Source organism: Vigna unguiculata, unplaced genomic scaffold (assembly GCF_037176805.1).
Source record: "Vigna unguiculata cultivar grain cowpea cultivar isolate G323 ecotype 2 unplaced genomic scaffold, ASM3717680v1 ptg000143l, whole genome shotgun sequence".
NCBI classification, from domain to species: domain Eukaryota; kingdom Viridiplantae; phylum Streptophyta; class Magnoliopsida; order Fabales; family Fabaceae; genus Vigna; species Vigna unguiculata.
The window spans coordinates 20,477-47,500 of NW_028196785.1; the positions used below are offsets into that span (position 1 = coordinate 20,477).

At 33.2% G+C, this 27,024-nt stretch overlaps 6 non-coding genes across 6 annotated transcripts; 3 read left to right on the forward strand and 3 right to left on the reverse strand.

Annotated features, from left to right (window-relative positions):
* Window positions 1–5,290: 5,290 nt before the first annotated feature.
* TRNAF-GAA (transfer RNA phenylalanine (anticodon GAA)) lies at window positions 5,291–5,363 on the reverse strand. Its single transcript has one exon. It is a non-coding gene; the product is annotated as a tRNA-Phe (tRNA).
* A 1,836-nt stretch (window positions 5,364–7,199) lies between these two features.
* Window positions 7,200–7,272, forward strand: TRNAT-UGU (transfer RNA threonine (anticodon UGU)). The gene has a single exon. It is a non-coding gene; the product is annotated as a tRNA-Thr (tRNA).
* A 1,105-nt stretch (window positions 7,273–8,377) lies between these two features.
* TRNAS-GGA (transfer RNA serine (anticodon GGA)) lies at window positions 8,378–8,465 on the reverse strand. The gene has a single exon. It is a non-coding gene; the product is annotated as a tRNA-Ser (tRNA).
* Window positions 8,466–21,802: 13,337 nt separating this feature from the next.
* On the reverse strand, window positions 21,803–21,874 carry TRNAT-GGU (transfer RNA threonine (anticodon GGU)). The gene has a single exon. It is a non-coding gene; the product is annotated as a tRNA-Thr (tRNA).
* Window positions 21,875–22,814: 940 nt separating this feature from the next.
* TRNAY-GUA (transfer RNA tyrosine (anticodon GUA)) lies at window positions 22,815–22,898 on the forward strand. Its single transcript has one exon. It is a non-coding gene; the product is annotated as a tRNA-Tyr (tRNA).
* A 458-nt stretch (window positions 22,899–23,356) lies between these two features.
* Window positions 23,357–23,430, forward strand: TRNAD-GUC (transfer RNA aspartic acid (anticodon GUC)). Its single transcript has one exon. It is a non-coding gene; the product is annotated as a tRNA-Asp (tRNA).
* The last annotated feature ends 3,594 nt before the right edge of the window (window positions 23,431–27,024 follow it).

Below are 27,024 nucleotides of genomic sequence, written 5' to 3' on the forward strand. Positions count from 1 at the left end.
AATTTTCAACGTGCTTGGAGAGCCGATTGATAATTTAGGTCCTGTAGATACTCGTACAACATCTCCCATTCATAGATCTGCGCCTACCTTTATACAATTAGATACAAAATTATCTATTTTTGAAACAGGAATAAAAGTAGTAGATCTTTTAGCTCCTTATCGTCGTGGAGGAAAAATAGGACTTTTCGGTGGAGCTGGAGTGGGTAAAACAGTACTTATTATGGAATTGATCAATAACATTGCCAAAGCTCATGGAGGTGTATCTGTATTTGGCGGAGTAGGTGAGCGTACTCGCGAGGGAAATGATCTTTATATGGAAATGAAAGAATCTGGAGTAATTAATGAACAAAATATTGCAGAATCCAAAGTAGCTTTAGTATATGGTCAAATGAATGAACCACCCGGAGCTCGTATGAGAGTTGGTTTAACTGCCCTAACTATGGCGGAATATTTTCGAGATGTCAATGAGCAAGATGTACTTCTATTTATCGACAATATCTTCCGCTTCGTTCAAGCAGGATCTGAAGTATCTGCCTTATTGGGTCGAATGCCCTCTGCTGTGGGGGTTATCAACCCACTCTTAGTACTGAAATGGGTTCTTTACAAGAAAGAATCACTTCTACCAAAGAAGGGTCCATAACTTCTATTCAAGCAGTTTATGTACCTGCCGACGATTTAACTGACCCTGCTCCTGCTACGACATTTGCACATTTAGATGCTACTACTGTACTATCAAGAGGATTAGCCGCCAAAGGTATCTATCCAGCAGTAGATCCTTTAGATTCAACCTCAACTATGCTCCAACCTCGAATCGTTGGTGAAGAACATTATGAGACTGCGCAACGAGTTAAACAAACTTTACAACGTTACAAAGAACTTCAAGACATTATAGCTATCCTTGGCTTGGACGAATTATCCGAAGAAGATCGCTTAACCGTAGCAAGAGCACGAAAAATTGAGCGTTTCTTATCACAACCTTTTTTCGTAGCAGAAGTTTTTACCGGTTCGGCTGGAAAATATGTTGGTCTAGTAGAAACAATTAGAGGGTTTAATTTGATTCTTTCTGGAGAATTAGACGGTCTTCCTGAACAAGCCTTTTATTTGGTAGGTAATATCGATGAAGCTACTGCGAAGGCTACGAACTTAGAAACGGAGAGCAATTTGAAGAAATGACTTTAAATCTTTGTGTATTGACCCCCAATCGAATTGTTTGGGATTCAGAAGTGAAGGAAATCATTTTACCTACTAATAGCGGACAAATTGGAGTATTACCTAATCATGCGCCTATTGCCTCAGCTGTCGATATAGGTATTTTGAGAATACGTCTTAAAGACCAATGGTTAACAATGGCTCTGATGGGGGGGTTTGCTAGAATAAATAATAATGAGATAACTGTTTTAGTAAATGATGCGGAAAAGGGTAGTGACATTGATCCACAAGAAGCACAGCAAACTCTTGAAATAGCAGAAACTAATTTGAATAAGGCTGAAGGCAAGAGACAAACAATTGAGGCAAATCTAGCTCTTAGACGAGCTAGAACACGAGTAGAGGCTATCAATGTTATTTCATAACAAGTTGAAATTGATGCGTCCCAATATCCGAAAACAATAAAAAGAAAAAAGAAACAGTCAGAAGAAAAAAGTAAGTAGAAAAGCTTATTAGATACCACAGTCAAAGGTATCTAATAAGTTATAACTATACCTTACCTACTATTGGATTTGAACCAATGACTCCCGCCGTATGAAAGCAATACTCTAACCACTGAGTTAAGTAGGTAATTTAGGACTCCTCCTCAAAAAAAAAAAAAGAAGAGTACCCATCTATCAGATTAATTGATTATAAATGTAAAATTACTGATAAGCAATACCAACCCCCGTTCAAGGGATTCGATCATGTAATATTCATCTTGACAAGCAATTATCTTCATACTATGATAAAATATGTATCAAAAACACAAGGGCTGTAGCTCAGTTAGGTAGAGCACCTCGTTTACACGAGCGCCAATGCTTTTTTTCAGAGGAGTTCATCTTGTAATTAAAAAAGTTTATCTTATAGTAAGAAATCGGTGTCTTACTCCATTTTAAGGAACAAAACAAGAGAACACTAGCCTGACAAAGGGTTTAGCCATAAAATCGAATCCATAATTGATTTGAGATATTGATAAGGTGAATACCCATTTCTCGTCAATGCTAAACATAAAGGGTATAGGGACCTAAAAAAGATTATCTTTTCTTCCTATTTTATGAACTTTAAGGTGTATGAAGTGTCATTTCTTATCTTCTATTTTAATTTTAGTAGGTGGATAAAGAGTCCATTTAACTTAAGTTGATCTAGGCCAGAAGCAGACCTACGTCAAGATAATCCTTCTTTGAAACACTTTGGTAGTGCTCTTTGATTGTTATACAAATAAAAAAGAAGAGCATAGGGAATCATCTCTTTATTCTTTACTGTAAAAAAAAAAAAAGATGGTGGACTAACTAATATTTTTATCAGTTAATGAAAAAGCTCAATGCAAAAAAAAATGCATGTTGGGTTTTGAAAACAATTTAAATCATTTAGATAATAATTAGTTTGATCTGTTTTACCGAGAAGGTCTACGGTTCGAGTCCGTATAGCCCTAATATTCCTACAGATACTAATAATATTAATACTATTTTGGATCGAATAGATCTCATTACTAAGACTATTACTAAAAAAAAAACAATTTGTAACTTTCTATTCGAACATATTCATATTCGATAGAATAATATTAATATTAGTATATTCAGCTAGTCTAAAAAAATGGAGACTTTAGACTAAAAATGAAAATGAATTTGGTATATTTTCTACATTCAGAGGAGTACTTTTATGTTTCTTCTTTACGAATATGATATTTTTTGGGCATTTCTAATAATATCAAGTTTGATTCCTATTTTGGCATTTCTAATTTCTGGAATTTTAGCCCCCATTAGCAAGGGACCGGAAAAACTTTCTAGTTATGAATCCGGAATAGAACCAATAGGCGATGCTTGGTTACAATTTCGAATCCGTTATTATATGTTTGCTCTCATTTTTGTTGTTTTTGATGTTGAAACGGTTTTTCTTTATCCATGGGCAATGAGTTTCGATGTATTAGGGGTATCCGTATTTTTAGAAGCTTTCTTATTCGTGCTTATCCTAATTGTTGGTTCAGTTTATGCATGGCGAAAGGGGGCATTAGAATGGTCTTAATTCTTGACTATTTAGACAATTAGAAAAAAAAATATTGAGACAATTATGAATTCCATTGAGTTTCCCTTACTTGATCAAACAACCCAAAATTCAGTTATTTCAACGACATTAAATGATTTTTCAAATTGGTCAAGATTATCCAGTTTATGGCCGCTTCTTTATGGTACGAGTTGTTGCTTCATTGAATTTGCTTCATTAATAGGATCACGATTCGATTTTGATCGTTATGGACTAGTACCACGATCGAGTCCTAGGCAGGCGGACCTAATTTTAACAGCGGGCACTGTAACTATGAAAATGGCCCCTTCTTTAGTTCGATTATATGAACAAATGCCCGAACCTAAATATGTTATTGCTATGGGAGCCTGTACAATTACGGGGGGGATGTTTAGTACCGATTCTTATAGTACTGTTCGAGGCGTAGATAAGCTAATTCCTGTAGATGTATATTTGCCGGGCTGTCCACCTAAACCGGAGGCCATTATAGATGCTATAACAAAACTTCGTAAGAAAATATCTCGAGAAATATATGAAGATCCAATGAGTTTTCAACGAGAGAATAGATGTTTTACTACCAACCATAAGTTTCATGTTGGATACAGTACTTATACTGACAATTATGGTCAAGAATTTTTCTATCAACCGCCATCTACTTCAGAGATATCGTCTGACACATTTTTTTAAAGTACAATAATAAAAAGCAATTCCTTTTTTAAAAATTTCATCGTATTTTAAAAATTTCATCGTAATAGAAAATACTAATACCAAACTCATAAAAAAAATTTAGGAGAAGCAAAAAATGCAAGGTCGTTTGTCTTCTTGGCTAGTCAAACATGGACTAATTCATAGATCCTTGGGTTTCGATTACCTAGGAATAGAGACTTTACAAATAAAGCCCGAGGATTGGCATTCCATTGCTGTCATTTTATATGTATATGGTTACAATTATCTACGTTCTCAATGTGCCTATGATGTAGCACCCGGAGGACTCTTAGCTAGTGTATATCATTTTACAAGAATAGAGTATGGTATAAATCAACCCGAAGAGGTATGCATAAAAATATTTGTATCAAGAAAAAATCCCAGAATTCCTTCGATTTTTTGGGTTTGGAAAAGTGCGGATTTTCAAGAAAAGGAATCTTATGATATGTTGGGAATCTCTTATGATAGTCATCCGCGTCTAAGACGTATTTTAATGCCCGAAAATTGGATAGGATGGCCTTTGCGTAAAGATTATATTGCTCCAAATTTTTATGAAATACAAGATGCTCACTAAATGATAAAAATAATAAACTAATCCAAACTTCTGCAACCCCAGTCAAAGAATATAAGTACATTCTGTTATAGATCAGACAAAATAATTGATTGACATTAAATCAGGCAGAGTAATGGAAGTTGCATTCAGATATTATTATGTGAGAAATCACAAAATTCAGAAATAATAGAATGAATAATTATAGGGTTTAAAATAGGATGGATAGGAGTTTCTTAAGATTCTAAAACAAAAACAATACTGAGTTCTTATCAGCCAAGCCAATAAAAGAAATAGGATGAACTGCAAAAATTCTTTATCTTTATAATAAACTAATTCTTTATCTTTATAATAAACTATATAACGTGCACATCACCATCAATTATACGGCCACGAAAAAAAAAACACAAAGAAAAGGGCTCGATTCTATTTTGGTAATCCTTCTCAGATGAATTCTTAATATTCTCACTCCACCCCAGAACTTCGACTTTTAGGTCTTTTAACCAACTAATTAAACCACTCGAATATTATGGAAATAGAAACCTTTTTTTGTATCGCAGAAAAAAAAGGAAAAAAATAGATAAAGAATTCATTATCTATATATCTATATCTATATATATATAGATACTATAGATAAGCGAATATACCTAATAAAAAATTGCATCTATTCTTTAATCATCTAGGAAAAGTATATCTACAGATACCTAAATAGATCAAAGAAATATGTTATGTATCAGAATCTAGAAGAACACAAATTTGTATGAGTATCTATCCCCCATATTCATTAAAATGAATATGGGGGATAGATACTCATACAAATGAATCTTGTGTCAGGAACCAGATTTGAACTGGTGACACGAGGATTTTCAGTCCTCTGCTCTACCAACTGAGCTATCCCGACCATTCTTGAAGCTTAATACTTTGATTTTAAAAGATTTTTAAAATCTATGTTAATGAATCTATATCAACTAAGTAAAAAAAAAGTTTGTAAGTGAGTTTCCGCAGTAATAATTATTTTTTATTGTTAATCGTTAATTACGCATATGAAAATTCCTTGCTAAAAAATAAGATATTAATTTATACATTTCTGATTAAAAAAAATTCTATGTGTTTCACATATATATTTATATCTATTCCAAAACTCGTCCCTTGTCATTATGATAGATAAGAAAATTATGATAGATAGGAAATTGATGAAAATAAAAATTCCAATTTCGTTGGGAAATAATAAATCGAATAAAACACATAAATAAGGACTTCAAGATAGAGAGGATATAGGAAAAAAATTAGAAAATGAAAAAGTATTTTTGGGGATAGAGGGACTTGAACCCTCATGATTTCTTAAGTCGACGGATTTTCCTCTTACTTTCAATTTCATTGTTGTCGGTATTGACATGTAGAATAGGACTCTATCTTTATTCTCATCTGATTTATCAGTTCTTCAAGGGTTTTAGCCGATTATGATGAAGTGAATAATTTCATCAATAAATATTCCATCTTTTCTTCAACTTCGAATTGATTTGATTCACATTTTTCATTTGTGAATATTTTTATCACAAATAGATCTTCAATAATAAAATAAAAAGTAACAAATTGAAAGAGTATTTCAGTATATATATATGTTTCTAAATGTTTATCTTTGATCCATTCCTGTAATTTTGGTGAAAGGATTCTTTTACTAATGCAATAAAAAAAGTCGTCAATTTCGTTTGTTAGAACAGCTTCCATAGAGTCTCTGCACCTATCCCTTTTTTATTATCACTTTCTGAATTTTTATTTGTTTTCAGAAAACAGGATTTGGCTCAGGATTGCCCATTGTGAATTCCAGGGTTTCTCTGAATTTGAAAATTATTACTTGGTAAGTTTCCATACCAAAACTCAATCCAATTAAGTCCGTAGCGTCTACCAATTTCGCCATATCCCCATCTTTTTTTTTATTTGAATCTGATTATAATAGAATGCTTTTTTTTTCATTTCTATTATGAGAATTATGCGGGAACTTTTGAATTCATTAAATACATATTATTTTATTAAATATTAAAAACCCCTTTCTCCAATTTTATAGATTTTATTTCATCTATATTGGATACCTTTATTTGTTTGAATCAGAACTAATTCTAATATCTATATATTAACAATTCAATATACACAGATATAGACCACATATCTACTTATCTTCTATGTACCTACTTATCTTCTTTTTTCATACAATTTAGAATACTCGAATGGTCGATTCTTTTTTTTTTTTTGTTTTTGCTTAAAAAAAAAAAGAAAATAAACAATCCATTTATTCATATACAATTTATATAACTAAAACGAATCTAGTGGCTAAAAAAAACCATTCTTTTAATTGAATATAATATAGAATTAGACATTTACTTAGAAATATGGAATTCCTTAATAAATATTTACTAAAATTTATATTTATTCAAATTTACTTTAAGTACTAATAAATAATCTTTTTGAAAGAAATCAATTTAATAATATATATCTAGAATAGTAGATCGAAATAAATTATATTAAATAAATTATATTAATATAATATTAATTATTATCTTGCACTTTATGTTATCAGATAAAATAAATAATAGAAATAATAAAAATTGGGTTTGATTTTCTATATTTTCTTTCTCTATTTTTGATGTTTGTATTAATTTGAATTTTGTTATAAATAACTAAAAATTGATAACTAAGATCCCATTCAATTCTTCTGCATATGTATATTTCGTTTACATTAGCCGGTTTAGCTCAGAGGTTAGAGCATCGCATTTGTAATGCGATGGTCATCGGTTCGAATCCGATAACCGGCTTTTCTCTATTTGTTTTTTACATAATTGATAATATCTTTTTTAGAAATAAAAAATTGGGAGAGTTCGATCTCTGCGGAAGAAATCAAGAAATTAACCTACTTTTTTGTATTCTTTTATATACAATAAATTCGGATATTGATAAAATTCATCTAATTCTTCTTTGTACTATAAAACTTTAGTAGATTTCGCTTCATTTAGAATTCTATAATATTTTTCATTTCGTTTAGTTTTCATTTCGATTTATAAGATTTTTCATTTTAAAAAAGGAGTTTTTATGTCACGTTACAGAGGACCTCGTTTCAAAAAAATACGTCGTCTAGGATATTTACCAGGACTTACTAGTAAAAGGCCAACAGTCAAAAACGAATTTCGAAATCAATTGCGCTTCAGTAAAAAATCTCAATATCGTATTCGTTTAGAAGAAAAACAAAAATTGCGTTTTCATTATGGTCTTACAGAACGACAATTGCTTAAATACGTTCGTATCTCCGGAAAAGCTAAAGGATCAACTGGTCAGGTTTTATTACAACTACTTGAAATGCGCTTGGATAACATACTTTTTCGATTGGGTATGGCTGCGACTATTCCTCAAGCCCGCCAATTTATAAACCATAGACATGTTTTAGTTAATGGTCGTATAGTGGATATACCAAGTTATCGTTGTAAACCTCAAGATATTATTACAGCAAAGGATGAACAAAAATCTAAAACTCTTATTCAAAATTATTTTGATTCAGCCCCCCATGAGAAATTGCCAAATCATTTGACTGTTCACCCTTTCCAATATAAAGGTTTAATTAATCAAATAATAGATAATAAATGGGTTGGTTTGAAAATAAATGAATTACTGGTTGTAGAATATTATTCTCGTCAAACTTAAACTTAACTAAAATAACAAGAGTTTTTTTTACAAGGATTTTCTGCTATTCATATATCATAGACATGGATATGCGAAAATTTTTATTCCTTGCCCACCCGTTATCCACTATTTTTTGTATTACCGAAAAATGAGGAATATAAAGTTGTCCATATCAACAAACAAATTTGAAATATGAAATAATGGTATGCATTGGGATGAGTAATATTGATGAATTTGGTAAAGATTCGGAAAGAGAGGGATTCGAACCCCCGGTAAACAAAAAGCCTACATAGCAGTTCCAATGCTACGCCTTGAACCACTCGGCCATCTCTCCTATATAATGATGCCCAGAAACCGGTTGAATGTTGAATAGTGAATCAATCCTATTTTTCATAAATGCATAAAACCTATTCAAACTATAAAAATACAAAGTAAAATTAAAAAAAAACCTCCTACAAGGTCTTAGGATAAACAAATTTGATTGATGAGTTCATTTTTACGTTATTTCGCACTGTATTATAATTATACAATTCCTTTATTTGTGGGATTGATTTCTCACACCATGATTAATTAAATTATAGAATGGATTTCTACCTATGCCTAGATCTCGGATAAATGAAAATTTTATAGATAAGACCTTTTCAATTGTAGCCAATATCTTATTACGAATAATTCCGACAACTTCAGGAGAAAAAAGGGCATTCACTTATTACAGAGATGGTGTGATTTGATTCCATTTTTTTTGACCGATTTCGGTCAAAAAAAAATGGAATGGAAAAACCCCACGCGTGTTGAAGGTGAAATTTGTAAATAAAAGGATTAATTCCTTCTGTCGTGTATCCTCGATTAATGAAGCCTTATATGCTTGAATTTTAGGTTTCTAGTATTAAGCGAAAGGTTATACCTATACTTATGGGGTTAGGTCAACCCCAAATTACTAGTACTGATAGGCAACATTGGGAAAGAAGCACTACGCTTGGGAATCAAGGACACGAAAACTTTGTATCTATCTATATCCATGGCTTATCGAGATTGGGACTAACAGGAATGGTTGGGACAATAAATATCCATCTCGTTCATATTTTGGATACCCATAGAACCATCGAAGATTATTGAGGTGACTAATTCCAGGAAATTAAGCAGCGTAGAGGACAAAGAAATTGTTGAAGTTCTTATTTTTTTTTATCAAGTACCTACATACTTAATGTTAAGAAATAATTTTTGACAGGAAGGTTGGCTAGAGATTTATTGTAAAAACACTAGCTCTGTTCAGTTGAGAATGAGAATACTGGAATATTTTTTGATTTGATGGATTTTTCTCATTACACACATAAGGGGGGAGCCGTATGAGATGAAAATCTCACGTACAGTTCTGGAGCGGAGATTCTTTGAACCGAATGACGACCGTAACGGATGTCAGCTCAATCTGAAGGAAATTATGCAGAAGCTTTACAGAATTATTATGAGGCTATGCGACTGGAAATTGATCCCTATGATCGAAGTTATATACTTTATAACATAGGCCTTATTCACACAAGTAACGGAGAACATACTAAAGCTTTGGAATATTATTTTCGGGCGCTCGAACGAAACCCATTTTTACCCCAAGCTTTTAATAATATGGCCGTGATCTGTCATTACGTGCGACTATCTCCACTATAGAAAGAAAAAAGAAAAGAACAAGCAAATCCACAAATTTTAATATAAGAAATATAGAAATATAAATAATTATAAATAAGAAAGGCTTTCTACATATATATATCGTTCAAAACAACGATTTTTATCAGCTGTAGCAAAGAAACTTCATAGAAGTAAAAATATGAAGAAATCGATATGTCTAGATACCCTCTTTTTCTATGGATAAAAGATCTAATTGATAAAGGAAGCATCGTAAGGATCAATTAACACGGTTTTCAATCGATATAATAAAAACTGCTTCCTTATCTCATGATAAATAAAGAAGTCAGGAATCCACTTATGTAATAAAAAGGATCCCCTGGTATTTTGAGCAGCGGTGTAGTATCAAATCCCAAAGATAGAAAGTATTTTCTCTTTACTTATAAGAACTTATAAGATAAGAAAGAAAAAACTTTTACCAAGATTCTATAGAAATGAATCTATCATATATTTTTGTATATGATATATAAAATCGAGATAGTTACCTTTCAGAAAATTAGAATTAGGGCGTTAATGCCAATGCTTGATTCCCTTTTCTGAAGGTAGGAGAAAAGATAAAACTAAAAAAAAAGATGAAATTCTTTGAAATTCTTTATTTATTAGTAAAAATGAAAGTTTGAAACTCATATTAATAATTTCTTTTTTTCTTTTAGTTAACTTCAAGATAATAGAACAAAAAAAGAATTGACTACTGAGCCGTATGAGTCAGGAAATTCTCAAGTACGGTTCTAAGGAAAGGAATTGACTCACCTATTTCGACCGAGGAGAACAGGCCATTCGGCAGGGAGACTCAGAAGTTGCGGAGTCTTGGTTTAATCAAGCCGCTGAATATTGGAAACAAGCTATAGCTCTCACCCCCGGTAATTATATTGCAGCACAGAATTGGTTGAAGATCACAGGGCGTTTTGAATAAGAACACTCTGTTTCTTTTTTTTCTTATATATTTATCTATCTATATAAAGATATAGATAGATAAATATATATTGTTATAAATTCTTGTTTCTTGTCCCTATCAAATTCAAAAATCATTTCTATAGGAACGACCAATCACATAATTTAAATATATCCCTTCTAATTTTGTTCGATTTTGTCTAGTATTTCATAGAAATAAACGAGATGTGGATACAGTAGATAATTTTCTCCTTTTTTCTGTTATTTAAACTAATATTCAATCAAATTAAGAAAAGAGACCTTCAAAAAAAGAAATAAAATATAGGTATATTGCCTAATAATGAATGCTAATGCCTGCTCAATTTGAAATAGAGTACATACTTATACTTTATCTAAAAAAAAAAATAAAATCTAAGGAATAGAATTAGAATAAAATCTGAATACATTTGATTAGGCTGCACGAAAAATTATTGAACTTCCATTCAGAGTTCCCAAAAAGGTCTTAGAAGATTAAAATAGGTCCGTTGAGCGCCTCACTCTTATGTCATAATAGATTCGAACACTTGCCCCGAATTGACTTCGAGATCATAATTGTTCTAGTGAAAAACTAAAGAAATGAAATTTACTAAGATATCCAATACATGAGAGATAGGAGAGAACAAAACTCAATAGAAACATCTCTAATAAGTTCACTAATTCTGTTTTATGTTGGCAGGTCTCTTTGTATGTGTTGTCTGGAAAGAGGAGGACTCAATGATTATTCGTTCACCGGAACCAGAAGTTAAAATTTTGGTAGATAGGGATCCTATAAAAACTTCTTTTGAGGAATGGGCAAAACCTGGTCATTTCTCAAGAACAATAGCTAAGGGACCAGATACTACTACTTGGATCTGGAACCTACATGCTGACGCTCATGATTTTGATAGCCATACTAATGATTTAGAGGAGATTTCCCGAAAAGTTTTTAGTGCGCATTTTGGCCAACTCTCTATCATCTTTCTTTGGCTGAGTGGCATGTATTTTCATGGTGCTCGTTTTTCCAATTATGAGGCATGGTTAAGTGATCCTACTCACATTAGGCCTAGTGCTCAGGTGGTTTGGCCAATAGTGGGTCAAGAAATATTGAATGGTGATGTAGGGGGGGGGTTCCGAGGAATACAAATAACCTCTGGTTTTTTTCAGATTTGGAGAGCATCTGGAATAACTAATGAATTACAACTCTATTGTACTGCAATTGGTGCATTGGTCTTTGCAGCCTTAATGCTTTTTGCTGGTTGGTTTCATTATCACAAAGCTGCTCCAAAATTGGCTTGGTTCCAAGATGTAGAATCTATGTTGAATCACCATTTGACAGGGCTCCTAGGGTTGGGGTCTCTTTCTTGGGCAGGACATCAAATACATGTATCTTTACCGATTAACCAATTTCTAAATGCTGCAGTAGATCCCAAAGAGATACCACTTCCTCATGAATTTATCCTAAATCGGGATCTTTTGGCTCAACTTTATCCGAGTTTTTCCGAGGGAGCAACCCCATTTTTTACCTTGAATTGGTCAAAATACGGAGAATTTCTTACTTTTCGTGGAGGATTAGATCCAGTAACTGGAGGTTTATGGCTGACCGATATTATACACCATCATTTAGCTATTGCAATTCTTTTCTTGATAGCGGGTCACATGTATAGGACCAACTGGGGTATTGGTCACAATATAAAAGACATTTTAGAGGCACATAAAGGTCCATTTACAGGCCAGGGTCATAAAGGTATATATGAGATTCTAACAACGTCATGGCATGCTCAATTATCTATTAATCTAGCTATGTTAGGCTCTTTGACCATTGTTGTAGCTCACCATATGTATTCTATGCCTCCTTATCCATACCTAGCTACTGACTATGGTACACAACTGTCATTGTTTACACATCACATGTGGATTGGTGGATTTCTCATAGTCGGTGCTGCTGCGCATGCAGCGATTTTTATGGTAAGAGATTATGATCCGACTATTCGATACAACGATCTATTAGATCGTGTCCTTAGACATCGTGATTCAATCATATCACATCTTAACTGGGTATGTATCTTTTTAGGTTTTCACAGTTTTGGTTTGTATATTCATAATGATACCATGAGCGCATTAGGGCGCCCTCAAGATATGTTTTCAGATACTGCTATACAATTACAGCCGATCTTTGCTCAATGGATACAAAATACCCACGCTTTAGCACCTGGCACAACAGCCCCAGGTGCAGCAACAAGTACCAGTTTGACTTGGGGAGGTGAAAATTTAGTAGCAGTGGGCGGTAAAGTTGCTTTGTTACCTATTCCTTTAGGAACTGCGGATTTTTTGGTCCATCATATTCATGCATTTACAATTCATGTAACAGTATTGATACTCTTAAAGGGTGTTCTATTTGCTCGTAGTTCACGATTGATACCGGATAAAGCAAATCTAGGTTTTCGTTTCCCTTGTGATGGACCTGGAAGAGGGGGGACATGCCAAGTATCCGCTTGGGATCATGTCTTCTTAGGACTATTTTGGATGTACAATTCAATTTCCGTAGTTATATTCCATTTCAGTTGGAAAATGCAGTCAGATGTTTGGGGTAGTATAAGTGATCAAGGGATAGTAACTCATATCACAGGAGGAAATTTTGCGCAGAGTTCCATTACCATTAATGGGTGGCTTCGTGATTTCTTATGGGCGCAGGCATCCCAGGTAATTCAGTCTTATGGTTCTTCATTATCTGCATATGGTCTTTTTTTCTTGGGTGCACATTTTGTATGGGCTTTTAGTTTAATGTTTCTATTCAGCGGGCGTGGTTATTGGCAAGAACTTATTGAATCCATTGTTTGGGCTCATAATAAATTAAAAGTTGCTCCTGCTACTCAGCCCAGAGCCTTGAGCATTGTACAAGGACGTGCTGTAGGAGTAACACATTACCTTCTAGGTGGAATTGCCACAACATGGGCATTCTTCTTAGCAAGAATTATTGCAGTAGGATAATAGCTAGGAGGATTTGAAAATCATTATGGCATTAAGATTTCCAAGCTTTAGTCAAGGCTTAGCTCAAGACCCCACTACTCGTCGTATTTGGTTTGGTATTGCTACCGCACATGACTTCGAAAGTCATGATGATATTACTGAGGAACGTCTTTATCAGAATATTTTTGCTTCTCATTTCGGGCAATTAGCAATCATTTTTCTGTGGACTTCCGGGAATCTCTTTCATGTAGCTTGGCAAGGTAATTTTGAGACATGGGTACAGGATCCTTTACATGTAAGACCTATTGCTCATGCAATTTGGGATCCTCATTTTGGTCAACCAGCTGTAGAAGCTTTTACTCGAGGGGGTGCTCTAGGTCCTGTTAATATAGCCTATTCTGGTGTTTATCAGTGGTGGTATACAATCGGTTTACGTACTAATGGGGATCTTTATACTGGAGCTATTTTTCTATTAATACTTTCTATTATATCTTTAATAGCAGGTTGGTTACACCTACAACCAAAATGGAAACCGAGTGTTTCGTGGTTTAAAAATGCCGAATCCCGCCTCAATCATCATTTGTCAGGACTATTCGGAGTAAGTTCCTTGGCTTGGACAGGGCATTTAGTTCATGTTGCTATTCCGGGGTCCAGGGGGGAATCCGTTCGATGGAACAATTTATTAGATATCTTGCCGCACCCCGAGGGATTAGGTCCATTTTTTACAGGTCAGTGGAATCTTTATGCTCAAAACCCAGATTCCAATAATCATATATTTGGTACCCCTCAAGGAGCAGGAACTGCTATTCTAACACTTCTCGGAGGATTTCATCCGCAAACTCAAAGTTTATGGTTAACTGATATTGCACACCATCATTTGGCTATTGCGTTTATTTTTCTAGTTGCTGGCCATATGTATAGAACTAATTTCGGGATTGGTCACAGTATTAAAGATCTTTTAGAAGCACATACTCCTCCGGGGGGTAGATTGGGGCGTGGGCATAAGGGTCTTTATGATACAATCAATAATTCAATTCATTTTCAATTAGGTCTTGCTCTAGCCTCTTTAGGGGTTATTACTTCCTTGGTAGCACAACACATGTACTCTTTACCTGCTTATGCGTTTATAGCGCAAGACTTTACTACTCAAGCTGCCTTATATACTCATCATCAATATATAGCAGGCTTCATTATGACAGGGGCTTTTGCTCATGGAGCTATCTTTTTTATTAGAGATTATAATCCAGAGCAGAATCAAGATAATGTCTTGGCAAGAATGTTAGACCATAAAGAAGCTATCATATCCCACTTAAGTTGGGCTAGCCTCTTTCTGGGGTTCCATACTCTGGGACTTTATGTCCATAACGATGTCATGCTTGCTTTTGGTACTCCGGAGAAACAAATTTTGATTGAACCTATATTTGCCCAATGGATACAATCTGCTCATGGTAAAACTTCCTATGGGTTCGATATACTTTTATCTTCAACGAACAGTCCGGCGTTCAATGCGGGACGAAGCATATGGTTGCCTGGTTGGTTAAACGCTGTAAATGAGAATAGTAATTCTCTATTCTTAACAATAGGGCCTGGAGACTTCTTGGTTCATCATGCTATTGCTCTTGGTTTACATACAACTACTTTGATTTTAGTAAAAGGTGCTTTGGATGCGCGTGGTTCTAAGTTAATGCCTGATAAAAAAGATTTTGGTTATAGTTTTCCTTGTGATGGCCCGGGACGAGGCGGAACTTGTGATATTTCCGCTTGGGACGCATTTTATTTGGCAGTTTTCTGGATGTTAAATACCATTGGATGGGTTACTTTTTATTGGCATTGGAAACACATTACACTATGGCAGGGTAATATTTCACAGTTTAATGAATCTTCTACCTATTTGATGGGATGGTTAAGAGATTATCTATGGTTGAACTCTTCACAACTTATCAATGGATATAACCCTTTTGGTATGAATAGTTTATCAGTCTGGGCATGGATGTTCTTGTTTGGACATCTTGTTTGGGCTACTGGATTTATGTTCTTAATTTCTTGGCGCGGATATTGGCAGGAATTGATTGAAACTTTGGCATGGGCTCATGAACGTACACCTTTGGCTAATTTGATTCGATGGAGAGATAAACCAGTGGCTCTTTCCATTGTGCAAGCAAGATTGGTTGGACTAGCCCACTTTTCCGTAGGTTATATATTTACTTATGCAGCCTTCTTAATTGCCTCTACATCGGGCAAATTCGGTTAATTGAATTCTTTATTATATATATCTGGCAAGAATCTCATTTCCTTCTATAGGGAAGAGAAGCCACTTATACATCTAGGATCCGACTTCTATCATTGATGCTAATAGCAAATTAACCATTATGGCAAGGAAAAGTGTTATTCAGAGGGAAAAGAAGAGACAAAAATTGGAACAGAAATATCATTTGATTCGCCGATCCTCAAAAAAAGAAATAAGCAAAGTTCCGTCGTTAAGTGAGAAATGGGAAATTCATGGAAAATTAGAATCACTACCGCGTAATAGTGCACCTATACGTCTTCATCGACGTTGTTTTTCGACCGGAAGACCGAGAGCTAATTATCGAGACTTTGGATTATCTGGACACATACTTCGGGAAATGGTTCATGCATGTTTCTTGCCGGGTGCAACAAGATCCAGTTGGTAAGGATTTCCAATTATCTTCATTTTTTTCATTTTATTATCAGCGATCATAGGAGGGTCCCTTTACCGTTATGTATAAATGGTTTATTCTATTTATATAGATATGGTAAAGGGACGCATTCCATCTTTGTTTTTGTTCATTAGTTATCAATTCTTTTCTTTATCGCGGAGTAGAGCAACTTGGTAGCTCGCAAGGCTCATAACCTTGAGGTTACGGGTTCAAATCCCGTCTCCGCAACTTTTTGAATTTGATAAAAAAACAAGGTTTCAAGAAGAAGGGCATTATACGCAGTAAATTCTATGGCATTTTTCATACTATGACTATTAAATACATAGGGCGGATAGCGGGAATCGAACCCGCGTCTTCTCCTTGGCAAAGAGAAATTTTACCATTCGACTATATCCGCGTTTTCATTGTACTTGATATGCGATTCTATTTATACAGAGATGGGCCTGATATTCTATATAGGGATATAGGGATAATGAAAAAGAAATTTAGATAATAGATATTGTCTCCCAAATAAAATATTTTCTATTACTATTCATTTTTATCAAGAATTCCCATTTCTATTATTACATTTCTATTATTATATATGGTTTTTTTCTATATATCTATATAATTGAATTGAAATTATCATTCTATCGAATATTTTGATTTACTTTTTTCTTAAAAAAGTAAGTTCCTATTAATAAAAAATTATATTTATCTATATAGAGATACAGATAGATATTCTATATTATTAAATACTAGACGACGTATAAATAGATTTATAGTATTTCATTTGAATATTCTATTCATATCATATTAATATGAATAGAATATTCAAATGAAATTCAAATTTTTATAGTTCATTTTTTCTATTTTATTTCTTTTAGTTTCACAATGTACCACCATATAAGTATAAGATATAAGATTTTTCCAATAGAAGAAGTTTACTCCCCCTTAGAATGTAATGTGTTATAGTTTTCTTTTTTTTTTTTAGGAACTGATCTATTCCCTTTATGGCTGACAATCCGAAAGAATTCTGAGGGAGGGGTCATTTCATTTTTAATCTAGAATAAAAAGAACTTCAAGAAATGAGAGAATTAAGAATACCCACTAGAAACACTAATCCAATCCATAATGATGTACCGGAAAATAGAACATTTTTGTTATTTGACCAACCTTCAGGAGAAGCAAATACAACAGGTACACTAATCAATAAAATAAATGAAATAGCAATTAATGCAAAAACAGCTAATTGGAAAGCAATAGTCATGTTTCTAATCCTCCAATTTACCAACAAAAGAACTTTACCATTTGATCCCTCAACCCCTGGATGCCTTTCTTAATATTCATTGAAAAAAAAATTTGTAAATGGAAAAACGCAGAAGGGTTTTATCATGAATTCATTGATTTTGTTTATTATCAACCCTTTTGAGGCTTGGATCGAGGATAGTTTTTTTACTTCACAAAAAGGCATGCTGGATTTTGTACCTATATACATACCGATAGAAAACTAAACCAATAAATTCACATTGAATATCTTTCCTATGGGTCGATAAAAGGGTATCAATTCAAATACTCATGGTCTACTCAGTGGAATAAAGATAAAAAAATATATATATTAGCTTTTGGAGAGATGGCTGAGTGGTTGATAGCCCCGGTCTTGAAAACCGGTATAGTTTGAAACAAAGAATTATCGAGGGTTCGAATCCCTCTCTCTCCTTTTTCTCGATGAATAGATTTGTTTATTTTCTTAGTTTCTATCGAATCTTTTTTTCGGACTGGGCTATATATCCTCAACATCCCGAAAAAAAGATTCGATAGAAACTAAGAAAATAGGAAAATAAATTCTTCTTTACGACTCGCTCTACTCAACCAAATATTTATAGTAAAAAAAAGGGATTTCTACTTCATTGGATCTCACGTCTCAATTAAGAGGAGTCATGGAAAGAACAGGTTCAAAATCGCGATCAATTCCTTTTTCAAATCCTGCGGCAGCTGCGCGAGCTCTTCCCGCGTGCCATAAATGGCCTACAAATAGAAAGAATCCTAGAACAAAATGAGAAGTAGCTAACCAACTTCTAGGAGAAACATAATTGACTGCATTAATCTCTGTAGCTACGCCACCCACGGAATTTAATGAACCTAAAGGAGCATGAGTCATATATTCCGCAGAACGACGTTCTTGCCAAGGCTGTATATCTTTTTTCAGTCTACTCAAGTCTAAACCATTAGGACCCCTTAGAGGTTCTAACCAAGGAGCACGCAAATCCCAAAAACGCATAGTTTCTCCGCCAAAAATAACTTCTCCAGTCGGGGAACGCATTAGATATTTACCTAAACCTGTAGGTCCTTGAGCAGATCCTACATTAGCCCCAAGACGTTGGTCTCTAACTAGAAAAGTAAATGCTTGAGCTTGAGAAGCTTCTGGACCAGTGGGCCCATAAAACTCACTAGGATAAGCGGTATTATTAAACCAGACAAAGCAACAAGCAATAAAACCAAAAACAGATAAAGCACCTAAACTATAAGATAAGTAAGCTTCTCCAGACCATACAAGTGCACGCCGAGCCCATGCAAAGGGTTTGGTTAAGATATGCCAGATTCCACCAAGTATACAAATGGAACCCAACCATACATGCCCTCCAATAATATCTTCCAAATCGTCCACACTAACAATCCACCCTTCGCCCCCAAAAGGCGATTTTAATAAATATCCAAATAGAATACTTGGACTAAGGGTCAAATTGGTTATTTTTCTTACATCTCCCCCCCCCGGAGCCCATGTATCATATATACCTCCAAAATAAAGAGCCTTGAATACTAGAAGAAAAGCACCTATACCTAACAAGATTAAGTGAATACCCAAAATTGTAGTCATTTTATTTCTATCTTTCCATACATAACCGAAGAACGGAAAAGATTCTTCAAGAGTCTCAGGTCCCAGAAGTGCATGATAAATACCGCCAAAGCCCAATACTGCAGAGGAAATTAAGTGAAGTACTCCAGACACAAAGTATGGAAAAGTGTCTATAACTTCCCCCCCAGGACCTACTCCCCAACCTAGAGTAGCTAGGTGGGGAAGCAAAATTAAACCTTGTTCATACATGGGCTTCTCGGGTACGAAATGAGCCACTTCAAAAAGGTTCATTGCTCCGGCCCAGAATACTATTAATCCAGCATGGGCTACATGGGCCCCTAATAGTTTACCAGATAAATTGATAAGTCGGGCATTCCCGGCCCACCAAGCGAAACCGGTAGTTTCCTGGTCACGACCAGTTAAAGCTAAAGTTCCATTAAAGAGCGTTTCCACGTGGTAGAACCTCCTCAGGGAATATAAGGTTTTCATGAGGCTGATCTTGAGCTGCCATCCACGCACGAATACCTTCGTTTAAGAGAATATTTTTTGTGTAGAAAGTCTCAAATTCAGGATCTTCCGCTGCGCGGATTTCTTGAGAAACGAAGTCATAAGCACGTAGGTTCAGGGCCAAACCGACTACCCCAAGAGCACTCATCCATAAACCAGTTACTGGTACAAATAACATAAAGAAATGTAACCAACGTTTATTGGAAAAAGCAACCCCAAAGATTTGGGACCAAAAGCGATTAGCAGTAACCATTGAATAAGTTTCTTCAGCTTGGGTTGGGTTAAAAGCACGGAATGTATTTGCGCCATCACCATCTTCAAATAAAGTATTTTCTACGGTTGCACCATGAATAGCGCATAGTAGTGCAGCGCCCAATACACCAGCAACTCCCATCATATGAAATGGGTTTAATGTCCAATTATGAAATCCTTGGAAAAAGAGGATGAATCGAAATATAGCTGCTACACCAAAACTTGGAGCAAAGAACCAACCAGACTGACCCAGTGGATAAATAAGGAATACAGAAACAAAAACAGCAATTGGACCTGAGAATGCGATTGCATTATAAGGTCGCAATTGAACAGATCGAGCAAGTTCAAATTGACGTAACATGAAACCTATTAATCCGAAAGCACCGTGGAGAGCAACAAAAGTCCACAGACCGCCTAACTGACACCAACGGGTAAAATCTCCCTGTGCTTCAGGACCCCACAGTAACAACAAAGAGTGTGCTAAACTATTAGCGGGAGTGGAAACTGCAGCGGTTAAGAAGTTGCAGCCTTCTAAATAAGAACTTGCCAAGCCGTGAGTATACCATGAAGTTACAAAGGTCGTACCTGTAAACCAACCCCCCAAGGCGAAATAGGCGCAAGGAAAGAGTAATAGACCGGACCAACCCACAAAAACGAAACGGTCCCTCCGCAACCAGTCATCCATAATATCAAATAAATCATTTTCATCTTTGGTAAATTTACCAAGAGCTATAGTCATAGCGATCCTCCTATTCAACTACTTCAACCATTTCCCAACACCTCATAGAGCATTTTCAGAGATGGGACGGACCTTGATCATTTATCTCTATTCATTTCTCTCTCTATATATATATAGAATATATAAGTATACTTTCCCTTGTTTTCTAATCGGTTTCGAATAAAAAATCATTTATGGGTCTATTGATATCTAGGGCAAATCCATGAACTCGATGTGGTTATTCCTTATCTATTCTTAAAAATCTTCCAAGTCATCAATCATAAAATCTGCTATGACTCCAAAATCCGATAGAAATTTTTTTTTCAGAACTGTTCAAGAAACAAATGATCCCCTGTTTCACTTCTTATACCTAGCGGATCTTCAGACATATTTCTCTCCTTTCATCAAAGAAACTTATTCTTGAAGTTTGGTTGTGAATTGACTTCTATTTTGTCTAGGAAACTACTGTAGGATCATAGGTTTTCTAAATTTCTATTTCATTTACAGTTTTTTCTTTAGTATTTCATTTTTTTTTATAAATACTATAATAAAAAGAAAAAACTGTAAATGAAAGTTTTTGTCTCATATATATGAATTGCTGGAAAAATATCGTACACATCGATATGAAAAGAAACTATTTGATATGTGAAGACATAATTTAATGTATTTTTCTATTATTTCTATAAGATTCTATCTAATCTTATAGAAATAATAGAAATTTATGGAAAAAAATATGTTTCATTTTAATTTTAAAAAAACTTGTTTGGTGGAACTTGAAATTCGTATTAAGGCCCTTCTGAGTAAAGAAAAGGCATAACCTTTTTTCTTAGTTCAGAAACAAGAAGATTTCATTGGAAATATTCAGAGATTCTTAGGGAGTCTAAACGAAAAAAGTCTTAAAAAGAAAAAAAATTGTTCGAATTGAATCTTTATCAAATTTGAATATCAGAATAGTAGATATAAATATAATTCAACGGGTTAGGTCCACTTACTTTTTTTTATTTTTCCATTATTGAATTTTACACTTTTTCTTTTTTATTACAAATAGAAACTTTTTCAAAATATCAAGAATCTTTTTATTCTTCCTTCAAATAGAAAGACTATTGCTTTTGAAAAAAAAAGTAAAAAGCCCCTTATCGGATTTGAACCGATGACTTACGCCTTACCATGGCGTTACTCTACCACTGAGTTAAAAGGGCCCTTTTTCTTTCTTTCAATTTCTAAATAAGGAACTAGCATGACTAGTACATATATTTGTTACTGTGTATACTTATTCTATAAATTTATATAAATTATTTCTATAAATTTATATAAATTATATAAATTAAATGATATAAATGGGATTAGAATACATGTACATCAATATCTATTATTTGTATAATGACTCATCAAAGAACAAAAAATTGGATTTACCTAGTGAATAGAATATAGTTAAAAAAAAGAATTGATTAAGATTGGATTTGATCCATATCAAATATATTATTTCAAAATGGATTCTTGAAGTCATTCTAATCATAACACTAAATTCTTTTTATTGATACATAAATGTACTCACAAAATAAAATATTTCATCGAAACATTGATAAAATCGAATCATTGATAAAATGGATTCAATATGTTCTGTCCCTAAACCAAATTTTTATTTTTTTATTGAAAAATTCTATTTTCCAAAGTTTTTTTTCTTAGTATTAGATATAAATCTACCTATCGAATCTAGTATTAGTAATAAATGATAGAAATGAAGTTTTAACCTCTCGTCCTTTGCAACAAACGAATCATTCCTGTGAAGAATTTTCTCTTTATTGGAACATTACTTCTTTTTTTTTCTTATTATGACTGGAATAAAAAAATTTAGAAATATAAATGATTAATAAAAAATTTCTATGGAATTATGAAAGAACGAAAAATATTTTTTTTTATCGAATCATATCATTATATTGACAATTGCAAAAAACTGTTCATACTATGAACGTAGTATAATGGCGGTCGGGCAAGTATGCCCCCATCGTCTAGTGGTTCAGGACATCTCTCTTTCAAGGAGGCAGCGGGGATTCGACTTCCCCTGGGGGTAGGGTGTTACGAAAGGAAGTTGATCAAAAATTTTCAATAAAAACTGAAATGTATTCTTCCTATTGTGCTGGGTCGATGCCCGAGCGGTTAATGGGGACGGACTGTAAATTCGTTGGCAATATGTCTACGCTGGTTCAAATCCAGCTCGGCCCAAGAATTTGCCGATCCACTATGAAATTCTATAACCCATTTATAGTTCTCTGGAAATGACTGATGTGCTATGATACGGAAGAATCAAAATATTAAACATATCTAAGGTTATTTCTTTTTTTTCTGTATTCCATATTTCTTTCCACAAATTCAAAATCTTGTTAATAATCGGTATTCATGTCAAGATCTGTAAGTAGAAAATATAAGGAAAAATTGAAAAAAAAAATATTTTTTTTTCATTGATTCAATTTTCAATCGATTTGTTAATAGAATAAGAATAAGAAACGGATTACGAGTAATTTGTGTCGATCTCACTAAAGTGGATATCGATATACATATCAATATATAAAAAAATGCGCTTTTTTCATTTACAACAAAAAGGTTCGAATCCGAAATAGAAAAAGAAAAGGTTTGACAGAAACGGTCCGTAAAAATATTTATACAGTACACACCCTTTCCCTGGGATTGTAGTTCAATTGGTCAGAGCACCGCCCTGTCAAGGCGGAAGCTGCGGGTTCGAGCCCCGTCAATCCCGTTGGATATAAATCCAAAAAAATAAAAAATAAATTCCTTTTTTGTGTATTTGTAGGGAATCAAATTGATAAACAAAATTTTATTTGGGGCCCCCCCCTGCTTTTTCATTTGTTTCGCCGAAAAAGGAAGGAAAGGGATTTTGGACTTTCATCAAGAATAAATGTTTTTTTGTTTTATTTAGTATGGATAAAAGATCTTCCTATGTTATACTATTTCATGAGTTGATTTGATAGCTCAGATTTTGTGATTCATGATATTGATCCGATTTGATATCATTGAAATCCAATTTATACCATTGTTGAAAGATTGAACATTTCTATGGGATTAAATCCCGAATTTTTTTTTTAGAAATTTAAGAGAAATAGAACATAATAAAGATTATGGAAGTAAATATTCTCGCATTTATTGCTACTGCACTGTTTATTCTAGTTCCTACTGCTTTTTTACTTATAATTTATGTAAAAACGGTAAGTAAAAGTGACTAATTTCACTGAAATATGATTTCTTCATTTTTATGAATGATTTAAAAAAATGATCGTACAATCAGCGTAATCCAGATAGTAGAAATCAATTTGATTTCTACTATCTGAGAATTGCGTCCAATTTTTTTTTTCAGATTCTTTTTACAAACAATTCCGGTATCTTAGGAAAAAAAGGGGGTAAAAAAACAGGAATGGTTATTACACGGTCCGCCATTTTCCATATATATATATATCTATATAACCAGGTTAAGCGTCAGTTCATCGAAATAGAAATTTTAAGAAAAATTTGATTGGAATAGGAATCCATTTCTTCTTCTTTTTGATTCCCTTGTTTTTCTCAAAATAGGAATATGGGAATAATGAAAATATTTGTTTGATTGAAAGAGTATTTTCAATTCCTATAAGATACATAGAATACATTACACTACTAAAATATAATAGAATCAAGATAGATTTTCTATTTGAACTCAATTAATTAGTATTAGTTTAAATGAAATATTTTCATTCAATAGTTTCGAAATTCAAAAATTCAGGTAGAAATCAACAAGGTTACTTGGATCCCTTAACTCAATTTTTAGTATCCCTATAGCCCACTTCTTCCCCATACTACGAGGGAAAGGGAAAATGAAAAAACTACCATTAAAGCAGCCCAAGCAATACTTACTATATCCATGTAAATTTTGTCTCCTATCTCTATAAATATGAAGGAACTATTTCATTATTTTTTCAAATTTTTTATTCTATTCTTTTTTTTGTATTATTCGCTAAAAATACTATACTATAATAGTGGAATTGCTATTACAGAGTCAAAAAAAGGATTCTGGGCTAACATCATTCACGAAAAACAAGAATTCATTCTATTTATTAGTTATTAGAACATCTAAAAAGTTTTTTTTGATTATTTTTAGTAAAATCATAAAACATTAAACATAAAAAAATTATAGGAAGTTATAAGTCAATGAATGTTACTACCAGGTGGGAATATTAAGATTTCTCTTTTATCATTTCCTTAAGGATTTCATAAAAAAAGAATCAAGACAGATTCATTTGCATACTTATACTCTTCTTTCTATTTGAAATAGTCCCTTAAATGTCTCCCAATTCGTTCTCTAAAATAATTAAAAAAACTTTTTTTCTTTTCTATTCGATTTTAGAATCAAAACTTTTTAATTTTATTAGAATATAGAATATGAAAATCTAAAGAATACTTTTTTTGAATATTACGAAAGCGAATTAGCTAAATTAAAGCTATTAAATAGAATTGATCTAAATAAATAATATTGATAAAATGTGGAAGCACTCATAAACTTTAAATTAGTCTGTATAGAAGGTTTTTCTTCTGCCTTTTCTCTACCTAAAAATGGACTTTCCTATCCGACTTATTCTTAATCCAATCTAATAAAAGACCCAGTCAGGAGACAGACACTACAATAGTTGTGTAGTGAACGAACTATCATTTCTAAATTTATGGATTCCTTTTCACTACTAGAATCTTTCCTTGAATTCGAGACAAAAATATTTACAACATTTTTTAAGCTACTGATGCTTATAATTTCGAATCAAACGCAATTCTCAAGACTCCTTTTCCCTCGCTTGCTTCTGTTGGAAAAAAAGTTTTCTAAAAAAACGTAATATAATCTTTCATTTACAGTTTCTTATCGATCAGAGCGACACCCGGATTTGAACTGGGGAAAAAGGATTTGCAGTCCCCCGCCTTACCACTCGGCCATGCCGCCAATAAAAATATAGATATGAAGTTTTTGAGAATACTCCCCCCTTTTCTTTCTATTGAAAAATTGAAAAACAATCTTGAGACAAATCGCAACCGTTAACTATTCTTTTATGAATTATTCTTGAATATTTGAATAGAAATTTTTTTTTCTTAATGAGATCAGAAAATAAAAATTGATACATAACCAATCAATATTGCTTTTTTTTTTAACTTTGTTCATTCTAATTATAACAGCAACTTTCAATATATGTAAACCCTAGAATATCAATTTGATCTGTTACACAGATATTATCTAATCGAGTATCTTATCCATATCTATATAGATATAGAATACCAATACTATACGGTATTTTCAAGAAATTATCGTGCTTATTCTTTTTTTACAATTTTCAATAGAAAATTTGTAAAAATTCACACAACATGTTATGTGTTTGTTATCCTGAACAAATATGACTGCAATAAAGTTAGAGACAGATCTATAGCTGCAGTTAAATATATGCATGTTTCAAAAATACAAGCCTTATTACATTACACATAACATACTCTAATCATATTCTCCCCAATTCTCTCCAAAATACTTCACTTCAAAATATATCTTTTCTTGACAATTTCGAATGGATTTTTTTTTGTATCCAATTGAATTTGAATATGTAATATCATAATAATGATAGAAATGAAATGCATTTTTTTAGATTCCTAAAAAAAATATTGAAATGCCCGTAGAAATTTCCAATCCTTTTTTAGATTAGACTTTCGATTCTATCTGTTTGTTTTGTTGCAAATTCCTTCGAAGTTGAGTATCAAATTCTAATATTTCTTTCTCTTTTCATAATAGGTATTTCATACACTAAGAAATATTTGATACACGGGATTAGGTAAGATTTCATGTAATTCAGTATAAAGAATAGAAATTCCAATATTGCTAAATGGATTCATGTGATTTGATGAAGCATGACAGCAAATCGTGGAATATTTTTCGATAAAATTCACGGGGAAATTGAAAATGCTTGGGAGTGAAAATGAAGAAATGTCTACACTACCTGGATTGAATCAGATACAATTTGAAGGGTTTTGTAGGTTCATTGATCGGGGCTTAACAGAAGGGCTTTTTAAGTTTCCAAAAATTGAGGATACAGATCAAGAAATTGAATTTCAATTATTTGCCGAAACATATCAATTATTAGAACCCTTGATAAACGAAAAAGATGCTGTATATGAATCACTTACATATTCTGCTGAATTATATATATCCGCGGGATTAATTTGGAAAAGTAGTAGAGATATACAAAAACAAACTATTTTTGTTGGAAATATTCCTCTAATGAATTCTCTGGGAACTTCTATAGTAAATGGAATATACAGAATAGTAATCAATCAAATA